Source organism: Copidosoma floridanum, unplaced genomic scaffold (assembly GCF_036245765.1).
Source record: "Copidosoma floridanum isolate Cflo_tuat_1 unplaced genomic scaffold, Cflo_Japanese_pri ptg000020l, whole genome shotgun sequence".
NCBI lineage: Eukaryota > Metazoa > Arthropoda > Insecta > Hymenoptera > Encyrtidae > Copidosoma > Copidosoma floridanum.
The window spans coordinates 27,037,666-27,054,499 of NW_028321897.1; positions in this window are offsets into that span (position 1 = coordinate 27,037,666).

Here is a 16,834-nt window from a genome sequence, read left to right on the forward strand (position 1 = left end):
GAGGTAGGATCGCAAAACGCTGACATCGTTGACAAAAAAATTATTTCTGGAATTCATAATAATGTAACATTAGTATCTGTCACTAGATGTTCAAGAATGCGCAGACTGCAAATTACTAGTATATTCATGGATACACTTATATCAATGACATTTAACTGCAAATTTTTTGTAAACATTTTACCAGACAACCTCTACCACCCAACACTGAGCTTCTCAAATTTTTTTGCTACACCTCAATGAAATAAAACATCTGGCAATTTTGTCATTCTTTTTCAAATCAGTGGAAAAATAGCCGAGAAATTTTTAAAACCCAAACCGTTGCTCATGTAAAAAAAAAACATTAAACACAGCTGACCACATACATTTGAAGATATGCTTCGTAACTGTTTGACACTTTAACGCAGTTCCTTACAATTTTTACGAAATGGATTAATATGCTGCAGTACATAATGTAGAATACCATAGCTATCGAAGTATAAACCATTGGAATATGCATCAACGTATACATCAACCCAATGCATACCTGGTTTTGTGTGATCATCGGTATTAACGACGAGAGCTGTCAACTTCGTCCACACCCGTGGGATCGGATCAGCTAGGATTACACTGGTAGTATGCGTTGTAATTTGTGACAAGATTTGCAGTATTTGTAGACTGTCCATTACGTTCGCAGAGCCAAGATTTTAGTTTATGAGCGTCATTTAAGTTGTACCAATATTTTTGATGATTTGTTTTTAATACGTGATAAATACAATACACTTTTGATGACAAATCTCTTAAAGGTGGCCACTTAATCTCGTATTCTTAATTTATTACTTGACAAAGAGCTATTTTATATAAATCGTAGAACTTTTTGCAACTCCTGACGTCAATTTTTCTTGCACTTCTTCCAATATCATTCAAAATTTTAAAAATTGATTTTAAAGGTATTTCACCCCCAAAGAAATCACGTTCGTTATAATGTTGAGACAACCAAAAATTTAGTCGTGGCGCCTTCTTACACAACTTTTGCAAGCGAAAAGGAGGTATTACTACCCAGTGTGCGGAAAAGTCATTGTTAAAATCAATGATAGCCATTTCTTTCGCTACCGTTATGTCTTTTTTCACCTTGAAATACTAAATGTATACTACGAGGTCCATCGCGTTTTATGGCTGATTGAGTGTACCAACAGAAACTAGACCAAGAGATGACTGACGGCAGTGAGCGTAAGTATATGTAGTTAGTGGTGCCATCTACCCACTAAAGTCAACCATGATTTGACGTGACGCATCAATTTTGAGAATATTTTCATACTCGGCATACACTATATAGTTAACATTCGTAGTAAGAGCGTCGGAAAGTCAAACGTCCTATCTAACGCTACCGTGTTCGATCAGGTTCAAATGAGAACAATCGTTGGCTGATAGATCTGATGTTAAATCAAAAGCAAAGAGGCAGTAATTGATGGTATAAGATATACGATCGATGCGATTTCCTCCATCGAGAAAGTGAGCACCAGTACCTGAAAACAAAGTATAATAAAAAGCTATGTACAAATTATTCGTTTTAAAGTCTGGTTGTAATGGTTTGGAAGAAACTTGAACGGCGTCAATGTACAAAAAAAAAAAAAATTGGTATTGAAATGATAAAAATTAAATGGATTTATAGCGTGATTACCATTTTAAGTTTGATTTTGAACAAAACTAACGATTATTTGCTTACGTAACTGGCCCAAAATGATAGTATCTAAAGTTTCGCTATGAATACCGCTGTGCATCGTCAAGGCTTTTACTTCGACATGCGTGAGTAGATATTTTACCGTGCTTTTTAACAGAGCTTTGGTATGGGCTGGCAAAACAGAAGGGCTTATTTGAACACGTTACACTAAAAGATTTGCTTCTTCAATACAAACCAAAACCAAGTTCGAAGCGTCTATGAGACAAAATACATCGCAAGATCTTACTAATCGCATTCTCACCTCAACGCTATTAATGAGTGGTTTTTCTTGACTGCATACATCGCAATCAAGATGACCAATCAGATCAATCAATTTCTTTGCTGGTAGTTATGTTCGTCACTTGATGAGCCCCGCGTTGGCATCCGACACATCGTCCATCTTTATCGCCCTATCGTCACAGCTAAGGCACGCTACGTTAGCATTCAACTCTTTATCTTCATTGACGGCCAACTTGACACGGAGACTGAGCATCGTGTGAGAAAGATCAATGTTTTCGTCACCATCACCTGGTACAACAAATTTGATCGGTGAATCATCCGTGAGCGATGATGTCAGCTTGTATTGAATCTAGTGCGATCCCTCGATAGTTGTTTGAGTCAGTGGAGTATCAAACAAAAGAAACCCAGACTTTAAGCACTAGCACGAGTGACTGCGTAAAAAGCTGTTTTCAAAAAATTTATTTTTTAAAAGTATCTCTTGCAATTTTTTATTCCTTGGCACGGAACGATCCGATACCTCTATGTCCTCGTTGATTGGGGGCCCCAACGTGAATGCGTCCATTACCTCCTTCACTATTTCCATGATTTGTGGTTAGATTTTCATCTCCACTTTGTGTGATAAAGTACTCCTCGTAGGGATCCATAATTGTCAATCGACTCGTTTAAAGTAAAGCATTACCATCAGCGTCCCAAAGTCGAATGGTATGGCTCTACCAATCGGGTCCCTTATATCGATTTCAATGTTGTAAGATGAGTTAAATAACAATAGTATGTACATAGAAGGAGAGAAAATTTTATTTTTAACTCAACCATACGCGTAACCTTCAAGGTCCAACGACACGGCCCGCACCAATCGCGATTGAACGTCTCCTACAATGTATGGTTCACAGATGTCACTGTAAATCAATACCATCGATGGTAAAGCGTTGGTGATATTTGCTGGATAAACGGATCGAACTTCATGATTTTCCAAGAAAAGACTTGCACTTTTAAAACCTAAGATCTTACGTAATTTTTCGGAAAATAGTAAGCGATACATGTATTCACTGCACACTATTTCGGAACAGACTTACTTAGCCACTACGTAACCACCTTTTTTTAAACTGAAAACCACGTGATCTCACGTGGTATCCAAACTTTTGGTTTTTTGTATCATTTCTTTGATTTTTGGGTATAGACCAGGGCATATGTGATAATCTACATTAATCACAGGACATTCTTTATGTACATTTTTGTGCACCCAAAATATGCTTGTTACGGTAATTTTTCTTTCACTATTTTTAATCGCATGCTGAAACGTCAACGGTAATTGAATCTCTGTTATACCAACACTTCATCGACCTTGCAAAATAATTTTGCTGAGGTAATCTTGTCACGTAATGCGTAGTAGTATTATCAGGATAATACTGCATGCTACTAATGCTAGGTAACACAATGTTAAATTCGTCCTTCATTTTGTATCTTTTATATAATTACCTTTTACCCAGACATTAAATTTTTCAGGATACTCTTTCCAGCTGACGAAATATTCTTTGGAAAGTCCTTTACCTCGACATTTTAATATTTTGTCAACCTCGAAGAAGCGCTCGTTTAGTTCCTTTCACACTCTGCTCAACTCTTCCTTGTAAGAGAAACCGTCAATGTATCCGTTGGCCAAATCTCTGAGAAAATATACTGGAGGTTGTCGTGTGCAAGAGATACGTACGATTCTTAACAACTCTAAAGTTCAACCACTTTCATAACCTTTGGCAAAGACACTTCTTGTCTTACTGATGTGAACTAAATCTCTAACCTTGTACTTTTGATTTTTATAAATATGTCTGCCGTAACGTTACTTTACATTTTCCTGCGCAATATTGTGCAAAGTCACGTTAGCTGGCCCCACCTTTGTCGACGAATGCTTCGTACGATTGTATGCCTCTATTACATTTGGAAGAACGTTAACGAAGCGAAGATTTTTTGTGTGTGTAAGGTATTGCTATATTCTTTCTTTAATAGTTCTTATAAAACGTTCAACTATTGTAGCCTTCACCTATGGACTATGTGCAACTCTGTATTCAACTTTATTTTCTCGTAAAATGGATTGCATTTTACAGCCTACAAACTCTTTACTACTATCCATTTGCAGACACATTGGTATACAATCGTCACTTCTTGATAAAATATGTTGAAATGCTTTGGCAACGTTTGTCAATGTTTTATCCTTAGTAGGTTCCACCCAAGCGTATTATGGGTCTATATAAATTAGAGGTATCTTGATTCTCTAGCCAATTAGTAACGTTCGCACCATGTTCGCACCATGTTCGCACTTGTTTCGATGGAGGCATCACTTTTTAAAATTGTTTTTTATTTTTCAGCGACGCCGTTGATTCAGTACCACTTTCATCAAGAAAACTCCCTCTATTCAACGTAGGTCTTGGACTCTCATTTGGCAATTATAATTTATCGTTGTCGTCATCGTCATCGTCATCGATCAGTAATTTTAATTCTTGGGCATTTCCGACACACTCTTGTAAAATATTTGCCATACGAAGTGCCACTGCAAACTGATCACGCCTCACCGGTGTGCGTTTTTCTCTGTCCTTCAAGGTATCCTTCACCAGATCGACAATGTTCAACTGTGGTATGCAAACGCCACCTATGATAACGGTGTGATCATTGCTCCACTTGAAGTTACCAGTAGCGCGCAATCGTCCTACGATAACTGCAGCTTTTTGACGATACTTTTACGGTACGCTTTCGATAACCTCGGCATTCTATCTTTCCTTTTCTTTACGCTTTTCTTTGTCCTCGTCAACGTCATCATCAGAGGGATCGTTATCTTGTGATGTCTTCGTATTAGCCGTGATCGCGTTAGTATGTCGTCTTCTTGTACTGTCCAATTCCTGAAGGTGTAAATACAGTTGCAAAATTTTTTGATGTATCTTCCACTTCTGTCGCTCGTCGGTGTACGGTAAATTCAAGATGTCATTCATTTCTGCGTTGAGTCGACTCATCGTTGTACTCGCGTTGTACCCGACGTTTTGCACAGATTTTAGACCATCGTTGATAAATGTGCTTCAGAATCGGTTCACGCTTTCTTGAGGCAGAAGAACCATTTTTTTCATGCTTCATGTTTGTTACAGCATCGACAATGCTTCCACCGTTCCAAGGATTGGACCCAACAAAGCGGGTAAGAAACTTTCTGGTTATTAAACGATGACTTTTTTCTTCGACGACGAATGAATTTTTACGTTGGCGAGTTTTTTGAGAACGTCGGCGTGCCTACGCATGCATTTTTTGTGCACCGCAGTCATCACAATGTTTTCTTCGAGAATGTTCAACGCACACTCGCAAACATACTTGATTAGCGTCGTGTCAGCTTTGCGCAACAGGGTCCTCTATTTTTTGGTGTTGAGATGATAAAGAGCTCTTAAAATAGCGACGTGTTTTCTACCAAACAGGGAATGTGACTTTAACGCCATTACAATGACATGATTGGAATTTTATTCGGCGTGTCGCTTCCTTTCATCGGTTTTTAAGCCACGTATACGTACAGATACTCGTCATCTAGAAAAATACAAGTTTGAAGTCGACAATTGTCTGGTATATTTTACTTGAGATTCAAGAAAAGGTAACCGAATGGTCAGGAAGTAGCGTCCCAATACGCTTCTTGCAAGAACCAAGGATTTTTCGGGTGCACTTGCCTCGAAAGATGGTGTATTTGTGCGTGATCTCGTAAATTTCTAAAGATGACAATGTATTGTGAGTTAAGCGATATATCGCGCTGACCCTTACTTTGATGAAATATATTTTGTGAGATAAAGATTACGCTCAAATTGTTATGATGACTGTCTTTAGTAAATAAGTCAACGATACCGCTACTACCGGATAATTCACGCATCCAATTGTCAATAAAGACCAGTTTTGATCTATGGTTGCCCGCCCAATCGCTATTTTGTGGTAATCCCTCGTCAAACTTAATATTACTCCCGAGATCTCAGTTACCAGACTGCCACTCACCGTAAGTAGATAAGCTATGCTGGTTCTGGAATATCCGTTGCAGTTCTGGCGTCAATTTTGTCACAGCTAGCCTTTCTCCTCTGGCGTTCTTGGAATAGCTGTTCTAGAACTGGCACCGATTGTAGAACAGGTAGCCCCTTACTGTCGATCTTCTTTGCTGGCTTCCTCTCGCTAGGTGTTTTAGTGCTGGCTGCTAATACTTCGCTCAGCGTTCTCAACTTGGTGGGGGCTCATGCTCTTACTCGCGTTCTCAACTTAAAGGTGGCTCAAGCTGCTACTAGTGATCTTAAATTTCTCAAGTCCTTCTACTTCTTAAGTCTAAGATAAACTTTGTTGTATGGAAGTCTTCAAAAGCTCAATTGACAAATGACTGTTTCAATAAAATTAATTACTAGCTTTTTCTTAAGCTGTTAAAGGCTTGCAATTAAAAAATTTTTTTTTAATCTTTTGATTGAATAGTTTTAAATTTTTGTTATTAAAAATTGTAAATAAGTTTGAAGGAAAGGCATTAAAAGTATAATGGAAATAAATGTAATATATTATTTGATAATATTTATTTATAATCAATTTTCTTTAATAGTATATAGTGGAATCTTGTATATTATATTTTATCAGGCTCTGTACTATCGACAACATCTTCAAAAATATTTAATTGCGAGCATGATATTCCACATTTAAGTTGTTCATGTATACAATAATACATATTACTGTCTTATCCTAAGGTTTTTTAAGATAAGATTGCATTAAACCATCTTTTCAGTAAGTACGCTTTGTGCAGAGCACAAAATAGTGGTTTATTTTTCAAATGAATTTTTGCGTTGTGAGACACATGGAAGAAAGAGTCTTCATGTTCAAGTTTTTTCAAGAAACGACACACTCCAAACTAATTTTGAGCTTTACGTCCTAATATTGAGCTATTCAACTTAACTTCCTTATTACCATGCACATATACTCTTCTAAGATTCTTGCTAAGGGTAACAAAATGATGTTTTTAATTTTTCATGGCGATGCCACCTTCATACCACTCAATCCCATAATCCTCCAGTGTACAATAGTTATTATATCTTTTCACATCATGAGGTAAATCATTGAAGACGGAAGGAGATTTTATCAACCAATGTCTCACAACATTTCCATGCAGTGATACTACTCCAACTTCTTTTGGCGTGAATTTTCCAGCAACATCGTAAAAACCTTGGATATCTATTATATAATTCATGTTGTTCTCATCACTACACATTTTTATAGGGGTTATTTTAAGAAAAAAAGATTTTTTCTTCGTAAAGGAACTATGAACTGCGTTTTAACTTGAAAGATGAAAACAAAGATTTCTTTAGTAATCTGTGCTGATACTAGAAGGCTTTTTTTTCTTAGATCGCGCTAATAACAATGTTCCACTTTGTAAAGAACTGAGAGTAAAACATTACAGGACTTGTATTTATAACCTTATGTCATCCTAGCTAGCAAAGTATTCTCATGTTTTTTTTCTGTAGAAGAATACATTTATTTATTTTCAAAAAACTCAAATGCTGTATAAACAATTTACTTTTAAAAACTCAAATGCTATATAAAAATGGTTTTTTATGAATAAATATATTAATTCTTGTTACAATTTACAATGTAAAATTTACGATAATATTCTAACAACTATTAATAATTTTACGTAATTCACATATTATTTTTCTGGTGATAGAGTTTTCTTTTTTTTTAACCTTACTAACTTTATTTATTATTTCTATTTCTGGTTATGAAGGTACATCTTCAGTCAAATCAATAATTAGTGGAGCTTAAATTGTCTAGCAGGCACTCTTTTGACTAGGGACATTGTTGAGTCAAACCCAATCATTTGAATGGGTTTAATCATACACATATAAATGTAACTAGCAATATGTACAACTCATTGTGTGCGCGAATGGCTGCGTTAACGGTTATGCCAAAGCTTCTGCATCCGAGAAAAAAAGTATTTCAGATAAGTTGTCTGAAGCAGAAGTTAATGTTTCTCTTCTAACTTTGTCAATAGAGGTGGACTCTAATCCTTCTGATGAAGCTATAGTTAGATGCTATAGTCTTTGCTGTTAGGAAAAAGCTATTTAGTTAAATATAATGAAATAATACTCATATAATTATATATATATATATATATATATATAGAGGTATTCTTTATGAACGAATAACCCCCCCTTCACAAAAATTAGTTCAATTTATTTAAGTTCTATAAGTAGTCCAAAAAAAAGGTCTGAGCATCTAGTTTTTAATACCAAGTGGCATATACATTGAGTCAACATTCCTGATCCAATATGGCTGCCTGAACCACGTGACCTACATATTTTCTTCAATAAACTACTTTAAATATCGCGGAATCAACCCAGCAGGGGTCTAAAAAGGCTTAAATAAAAAGTCGTAAGCTCTTCTATCGAATGTTGTATAAAGAAAATCTTTTGTTTGCTATAAAATCCGAAATGGCCGTAAAAAAACATGACCTACAGCTTTTTAACATATAAGCTATTAAAAGTCTCGTGGCATAAGCCCTACAAGGATCTACAATTGCTTAAATAAAAGGTCTTAAGCTTTAATATCAGAAGCTGTATATTTCTTGTTAGCTGAACAATTAAAAATGGCGGCAAAATACGTGACCCACACCTAATTTATACTTAAACTATCATGAATGTGCTGCATTTACCCGATTGGGGTCTACAGAGATTTTAATGACAGTTCTTAGTACCACTCTCAGAAATCAGTCTGAAAAAGTTCTTTGTTTAACTTAGAACTAAAAAAGAAGTCAAAAACACGTAACATTTGCGTCTTTTTTAAAAACTGTAGGAATGAAACTTTTTTTTGTTCTACTCAGGTTTTAATAAAGCTGCAATAATTATTTATTATACTTGACGATAATATCAGCTTTGAAAATATATAATTGCTGTTGTTTCAAATTTGACATGTCATTTTTAGTTCTGCACTAATGTATTCAAGCTATAATATGAACAAATAGATGTATTTTTCTAGTAAAGTATAGCTTTATGATTTTATATATTATTCATCGTCAAAAAGGCAGCATTGACGATGTTATACTAGTATTTTTGGTACGAAACGTGTTCCAACAATTATTTTTTCAAGGTTTCTTAGGATGTATAGTAGCAGGAGAGAGATATTCAATATTATTTAAAATAAAAAGGATTATATAATAGTCTTCCGAACAAAATCGTAGCCAAACACAAGTTATATTTGAAATTTCTTGACCAACCCAATAACTGTTGTCAGATATTTTTACAATAGTAAAAAACAAAACTAATGTTTTGAATCATGAAATTAGTAACAGTTTGTGAATGATAATTAGTAAATTTTAAGAAATACTATTTTATTTATACAATAGCTCGGTGCTTTTCAAGTGTGCATCTAAATATCTTTTGATAATCAATTTGTTTTGTTGAACAATAAAAGCATGGTTTATTAAAATTTTTTGTTAACTCTTGTAGGGTTCTTAGTAATTTGATTAAAAAATTTTTTTTCATACAACATTTAATAGAAAAGCTCAAGACACAAAAAATTTTTTTCATACTCATTTCGATAAAGGAGCTGAAGACTTTGACTTTAAGCTTTTTTTATCCCTGCACGATCTATATCACGAGATTTAGAGTAGTTTTAATTAAAAAAAATCTGTAGGTCACGTGGTTCAGGCAGCCATATTGGATCAAGAATGTTGACTCAATATATATGCTACTCAACATTCAAAACTAGATGCTAAGACCTATTATTTGACTACCTACAGAATCTAAATAAATCAAACTAATTTTGGAGAAAGGGAGATCATTCGTTCAGAAAGAATATATACCTCATATATATATCGACGCTTCGGATGAAAACTGGCCCAGTTCAGATTTTTCAGTGTTATTTTAAACGAGAAAATCTAAACTTAGCTTATTTTCGTCCTAAGCGTCAATATACATCTTGCATAAAATTATCTATTATCTGACGTTTAAGTAGCTAACTGTGGCTCGTTTTTAAATTTAGCTGTGAACGAAGTCAGAAAGTGCATTTTTTACTGTTTTCGTATGTGCATGAACTAATATTTGACTTCTGCACATGTGCAGATGACCAAAATACGTTCAAAAGTACACGCTCGACTTCCTCAGAATGGAGCTCCAGCTCAGTAGCCCACTCCGTTGCCAAAGATAGGCGCTACTTGCTCGGACGGGCCGGGAGTCACTTGTCTCCCTCAGTTTCACCCACGAAAACTGCCCTGGCGTTGTAAGAGAGGTGTGAAAGTAGTGATTGTGTGCAGTGTATGTATACATTGGTACACTACTGCTGTTCCCGCGAGACGAGCGGCAGGCATACAATTGAATGACTGGCGCAGACAACCCGCCAATAGGAGCTGGCGTATGCAATGCACTAAAAGTGCTACCATGTAGCCGTATCAGTCGTAGTAAGCCTACGTAAGTCAGTCCACCACGTCTTTCTTGTTCATGAAGCGTGCAGCCATATAGGATGTGGTTACCCACACTTACCTGGGCCTCATCGTCCGGCTTCACCCACTGCCGGGCCTCCAACGCAAATTCGGGAAAGGCCCCACCATCCGCAACCCAGAACAATCCGTAAGTATTCCTGTGTTTGTTTAGTGAGAGTGTGATGCATGTATCTGAAAAGCATGTTATACCCACCGCTTACTTCTATACTAAACGAGGTGCTAGTTTTTGTTGGCTCGCATCAGGCATTCAGGCGTTACCCAAGGTGGCAGCAGAAAGTAAAGAGCAAAGAACACAAGCAGCGCCAGCCCACGCATTCTCACCAATGTAAGCAGAGAACACAAGGCTTATGTCCCCACAGATACAAACACACACGTTAACGCCACACCCTCCATCGCCACTACGATTAGCTGCCCTAACTGCCCGTCTTTAACTCAGATCTTAAAAGGGTGCCCCTATCCGACTTCCAGAGAAGCTCTTAGTATGGAAAACTAGCAAAACCCCCACTAGGAGTCGCAGTAGTTTTTTTTTTTTTTTGTAGAGAGAAAGAAAATGCATTAAGGCACACCACAGGGACAGTGGTAGTGTAAGACTCGGTAAATTTTTTTTATTAGACCACCCATACCCACTAAAACCCCCACATGCCGTGTGGCTTTAGTTTCACCATGCAACCACGTTAGCGTTACTTCAGGGTGGAGCTACCAGAAAGACTATCATGTCTCACAGCATTAACGAGCTAACTCGTTACCATTTGCTTGAGAAGCCAATCCTCCCAAGTCCTGAAAAGGACTCAGTGTCCCTGAAGATTGGCACCCATTCTCTAGCGCTACAACATTTAGTGCTTTTCCATGCTGCTGCCTAAGGGCAGCCTCAGCGTCCTGCGCGGCAGCTTTTTCCTCTTCCTTTTTGCGATAGACCAATGACCCAACGTAACCGTCCACCACCCTCCATCTCTCTTCGGTGCAAAGCATCTCAGAGATGATGTTTTCGGGGGTAAGTTCGACGCCGAGCTTTTCTACCAGTTGCTGGCACTCACAGTGCCATCTCTTGCACACGAAAAACGTGTGTTTGACGGTATCATCCACCGCGGGGCAGTAAGCACATCTAGGGGATGCTATCGCCGCCACGCGATGGAGATAGGCATCGAACTGATCATGCCCAGAGAGGAACTGAGAACGGTGATAATTCACCTCTCCGTGCCCTCTCTCTACCCATGGTCGCAGGTCCAGGATCAGCTGGTGCGTCCTCGAAGACCGACGCCAGAAGCCGTCTTTTGGCTTCTCGCAGGCCCATAACGTTTGGCATTAATCGTGTTAACGCTCCTGCAACCTTGGCGGCTTTGTCGGCTGCTCTCTTGATGTGCTCCCAGAAGGTGAGCCGTGAGTCAACCCACTCCCCAGGTAGCACACAACCAGGCTTGCGCAGATTGCCTCACCCGCCACGCTCAGGTGAAAGTCCCCCCCCCCGAACCACCTTTTTCTGTTAAGGATGATCATCTCCGTCTTGTCCATCGCTAGTTCAAAACCGTGGTCTTAAAGTCAATCCAACACTATCGCAACCGCCCACCGAATTTAGCGCTCGGCCTCCTCTCGGGATCCAGCTGTGATGTGCAGTGCAATATCATCAGTGAAGCCCGTCAGCTGGACCTCGGGAGGCATTTCAAGAAGCAGGAGTTGATCATAGACTAGGTTACATAAGTCAAGGCCAAGGGCAGAGCTCTGTGCGACTCCCGACGTCAGGCGCCTCTGTCTTGGTTCATCCTTCGTGTGGTACCAGAGTACACGATCCTGGAGCCTTTCACCCCAGCGCCTCTAATGCCACTGACCTTAATTCACCGAGCGTAAGGAGAGGCACTTGTCCTACACTTATGTCCTCTCGCCTCCTAGCGGGATGCTCCGGAAAAAGGCAAGAGATCACCCTCTCCAAAAAGGAAGGTTCCATCGGCGGCGTCGGGTCTGTACCATGAAGACTTTTTAACGCGATCCGATAACTAGGCCCCACGTGTCCTTATTAACCTCAGCAATGAGCTCGCACCAGCATCGGTTCTTGCTTACCTTGATCACTCTCACCAACGCTTTTTTTGCTTCCTTGTACGTGGCAACAGCTGCCCCAGCGCTTTCGCGAGTTCTGTGTCACTGTGCAAGACGCCGTAGATGCTGCGCCTTTCTGCGCAAATTAGCGATGTCTTCGGTCCACCAGTAGCACGATCGTCGACCTCTTCCAACAGACTTTTTAGGCATACACGCGTCGCACCATTTCTTGACCCGTCTCGTAGTACCGCTCACAAGTGTCTCGGCCTCCTCTAGATTTGTGATCTTGTTTAAATCGGCTGGAAGTGGCGCGCTGACCATGGCTTCCAGCAGCAAATCTTGGTTGAGTTTTGCCACGTTCCACCCGGCAACGCACCTTTGGATTACATCTCTTGAGCCTGCACCACGATCCTCGTTTACCACGAAGCTGACATACTTGTGATAACTGGCCAAGTAGGCCTTTAGAACTTGCCAGTCAGACACTCGCGCCACCATTTCTGACGACACCAGCGTAAGATCGATGATCATTCCCCGGTTATCAGGTCACCTGAATGTTACTGGTCAACCAGAGTTTATGACGATGAGATCCAGTCTCGCAACCATCTCTAGCACCGCCCGTCCTCTGGGGTTGGTTCTGGGCTCCCCCCAAGCGACGACCTTGGAGTTAAAGTCGCCAGCCAGGACAACATCGCCACTTTCCCTGCACACTCAAACGGCATCCTCGAGTTTGGCAAGCCGCTCTCTGAAGACACCAATCGAAATGTTAGGGTATATGTAGCAACTTACATAGAAAGCACTTCCACACCTGGTCCACACGAACCGGTCTCCACCTCCGATATCGGATACGGAGAACTTGTCGCTGCGAATCAGAATGGCTGCGCCTCTTGTCCTGTTGCAGTACCAGCCTCGACCCGGTTACGTGCGGGATGGCTCATTTATACAGAGCATATTCACACCCCAGGCACGAAAAAACTGGTCCAGCAGATCGTGCGCAAGCACGGTCTTATTTAGGTTTGTCTGCAGAATCAGCGCCATTTTCGCCGAGTCGTCACTGCAGGCGCCTGAGGCGCCCCACACCTAGCAGTCCCAGCAACATGTCTAGTGTCCGGTTTCGGGACCACGTTTTTGCACAGGAAACAGCTCACTTCTTTTTTCGAGCAGTTTCGTGCCACAAGTCCCTTTTTACCGCACCTCCAGCACGCCCCAGTCCTGTCAGGTCCAACACACTGCCTCGCAATGCGCCCAAACCCCAGGTACCTAAAGCAACGCTCCACCATGAAATTTTGGCGCATTCTGCAGTTCACCCAGCCCAGCCTAATGTGGTCCCTTTTTTTAAGAATCGGGGCCGCCGTCGCAGGTACCTCGACGTAGGTTATGCGGTTTCCTCTGTTAGATCCAGAAGACAACCGCACAGCCATACTGGGGGACGCGCCTTCATCAAAGCAGCCTTTTACTGATGCCTCGACGTCCTCCTTTGTCACTGTTGGGTCGACGTCTCTGATCTCCCAGGTCGAACGTGGGGCCAGTGTCCTTACATCACCCTGCGTTCGCCACGGCACTTTTAATTGCCTCGGCGAACGCATCTCGGTGCTCGGACACAGTATTTTTCAGTTCAACGAGGACACCTCCTGTCCTCGTCTCCCTGACAGATCCCACGCTCGCCCCGAGCCCGGCAACGTCGACCTTGTTCATCAGGGCCAGGACCTTGGCATACTTTTTGCCTTCTGCTGGCACAACCAGTATTGCCTCAGGCCTGACCCTGGGACGTCTCTCCTTTACGGCTTTGGGGGTTATTTTTATACTCCCTTGGAGCTTGTTCCCCTTAGCCTCTTCCTTCTTTTTATTTTTATTTTGGACCTCTGTCTATTCGGCTTGTTTAGCTGGATCTTTTGCCGCAACATCTTCTGGTTGCGGCTGGTGTCCAGCCCCTTTTGCCTTCTTCAGGGTCTCTTCTGGCGTCAGCTGAAGGCTCGGGGTCTCTCCCCCTCATCCTCGCTTTCTCTTTCCTACTTTCTCCTCCCTTACCTAAAAGCTGCTTGAAGGTGGCTCTTCCTCTTCCCTGTCTCACTCCTGAAAGCGCTTCAGGACACCCATAACAGTCACGACCAACACGACTCTGGCCTTTATGGTGCCCGCCGTGTTGGGGTGCCTAACCATAAGCGCCTGTGGGGTGCCTAACCATGAGCGCCTGGAGTTCACTCAAGGCCCTGGCAAGGTCTTCGAACGCCGCATCGGCAGCCACGTCCGTCTCCCTATCCTGTTTGGGCCCACTCATGAGATTCGCGATGTAAGGAAACTCCCTCCCACCATTTCCCTCCTTCAGTCCTTCCCCGGTTGTGGTTCTTTGCACCATGTCTGTAATAAACAAAATTCGTTCCAAGGTTCCCACTGACTCATCTGGATCCCTCACCGGTGGAGGCCGCCGTCCGCCCCCAACACATGTCTGAAGGGCGGTTTCGGTCCAGGTGGGTAACCTCGAGATATAACACGCCCTGCCCCACTAGCCCACCTCCACTCCCTCGAGCATCACGCCCCAACCAGAAGCGATCCACTCTCTGGAGAGTTTCCGGCAGACGTTTGGCGGCAGAATGCACTCACCACACTAAGGGAGCCGCGAAGAGGGGCAAGCCAGCAACACCATGACAGCAATCCCACCGGCCCAACAAGGAGCCGCCAAGCCGGAAAGGAGTAGAGGCCAAGCGGTGTCCACCACGCCTCCACACCCATCCAGCCCAACAGGCCCCCACCAAACCAACAAGACCGAAGCAGCAGTGCGACCAGCCAACCCCCACCCGCAGCCGCCCCAGTGTTAGCCAATTGACCGGTCCTGGTTAAGAATCCGGCCTCCCGTCTTGCAGTCAGCAGGAGCTAAAGACAGCTCGGGTCACTTTGGCTCACAGCCTAGGTATCGCCTTACTGCCCAGGATCTCCCTTTGGCCGCTCACGAGTTGCACTGCACGGCAAACACGGCGAGCCTTCTACCCTCGGCTAGGGACTAATTTTGAGGAGTTCCTATAAATAGTAAACTAGGTGGTGGGGTGATGTTCGAGTGTGAAAGTGTGGTTCTCTTGATCCATGCCCGCTCCAGTCCACGAGCCCAAGCAAATACAACCACCCCATATTTAACACCAGCCGAGTGAGAGAGTACCAGCTGGTATGCACTAAAAAAGCCCTCCATACAGTCCTTCAATGGCCAGATTCCTCAGCTAAAAAGATCGCCACATCTTTTTTATTTGCAGTTGTCTGACTTTATCAGCGGTAGAGATAACCGGGCCTCCCCAGTCACCGCATCAAGTCTCACCTCCTCCTCCCGCCCAACACAGAGCCACGGCCAGCAGCAAGTCCCCGCATGTAAACTGAAGCGTCCATGCTGCAAGAGTATGTCAGTGTCGATGAATGTCAGTGTTAAAAGGATTATGTAAAAGGATAAAGGAGTTGCGATGCGAGTAAGAAAGAAGGTATGCCGTCAGTTTAAAAAGCTTCCTCACCCTACCAAGGCTGCAAGCAGTACGGTATTCGACAAGGTAACGCATACCGTGAAATAAAAATGCATACCGTGGAGGGAGGTAGTTGTAGTAGTTTTTTTTTTTTTTTTTTTTTTTTGTGGAGGAAGGAAAAATGTATTGAGGCACACCGCAAGAACAGCGGTAGTCCAGGACTTAGTAGATTTTTTTTAAAAAACAGCCCATACCCACTAAAACCCCCCCCACTGCCGCGTAGTTTTTGATCCATCCTGGAACCGCGTTAGCATTACTTTAGAGTGGAGCCACCAGAAAGACCATTGCGTCTCACAGCATTAACAAGCTAACTCGCCACAATTTGCTAGAGGTGCTGATGCTCTCAAGTCCTGGAAAGGACTCGGGATCCCTGAGGACCAGCACCTTGTCCTGCGCTTCATAGTAGGCCGCCTACTCAGCCAGGACCACTATAAGCTTAATGTTTTCCCTTGCTAATAGGTAAAAAGTACCCAGCGCAGCGTGGGTCCACATAAGCCTGTCTTTCAACTCAAGGCCTTTTTGCCTTATTTTTATCCTGCTTGGGCCTTATCCCCGGCCTCTTTGAGAGCTCTTCTAAACAGGGGGCAGCTCCAGCTGCCTGCTTCGTGCTTGTTGTCCGTTGTTGGGCAAAAGAAGCACCGTGCTGGATCTGGACACTCTTTCTTCTGGTGGTTTGAGCTTCCACACCAGAAGCAAAGCTTCGATCTGTTTTCGTTTTTACAGTCGCCTAAGACGTGTCCATATCCCAGGCATTTGAAACATCTTGTTACTTCAATTCTTCTTCGAATTCGGCAGCTTACAAAATGAACTCGAAACCTGCCTTCCTTTTCTACTCGTCTGGCAGTTGCTTAGTCCACCTTTATCAACGCCAGCCTCTGTCCCCTGGCATTTAGCTTAAAGAGGGCT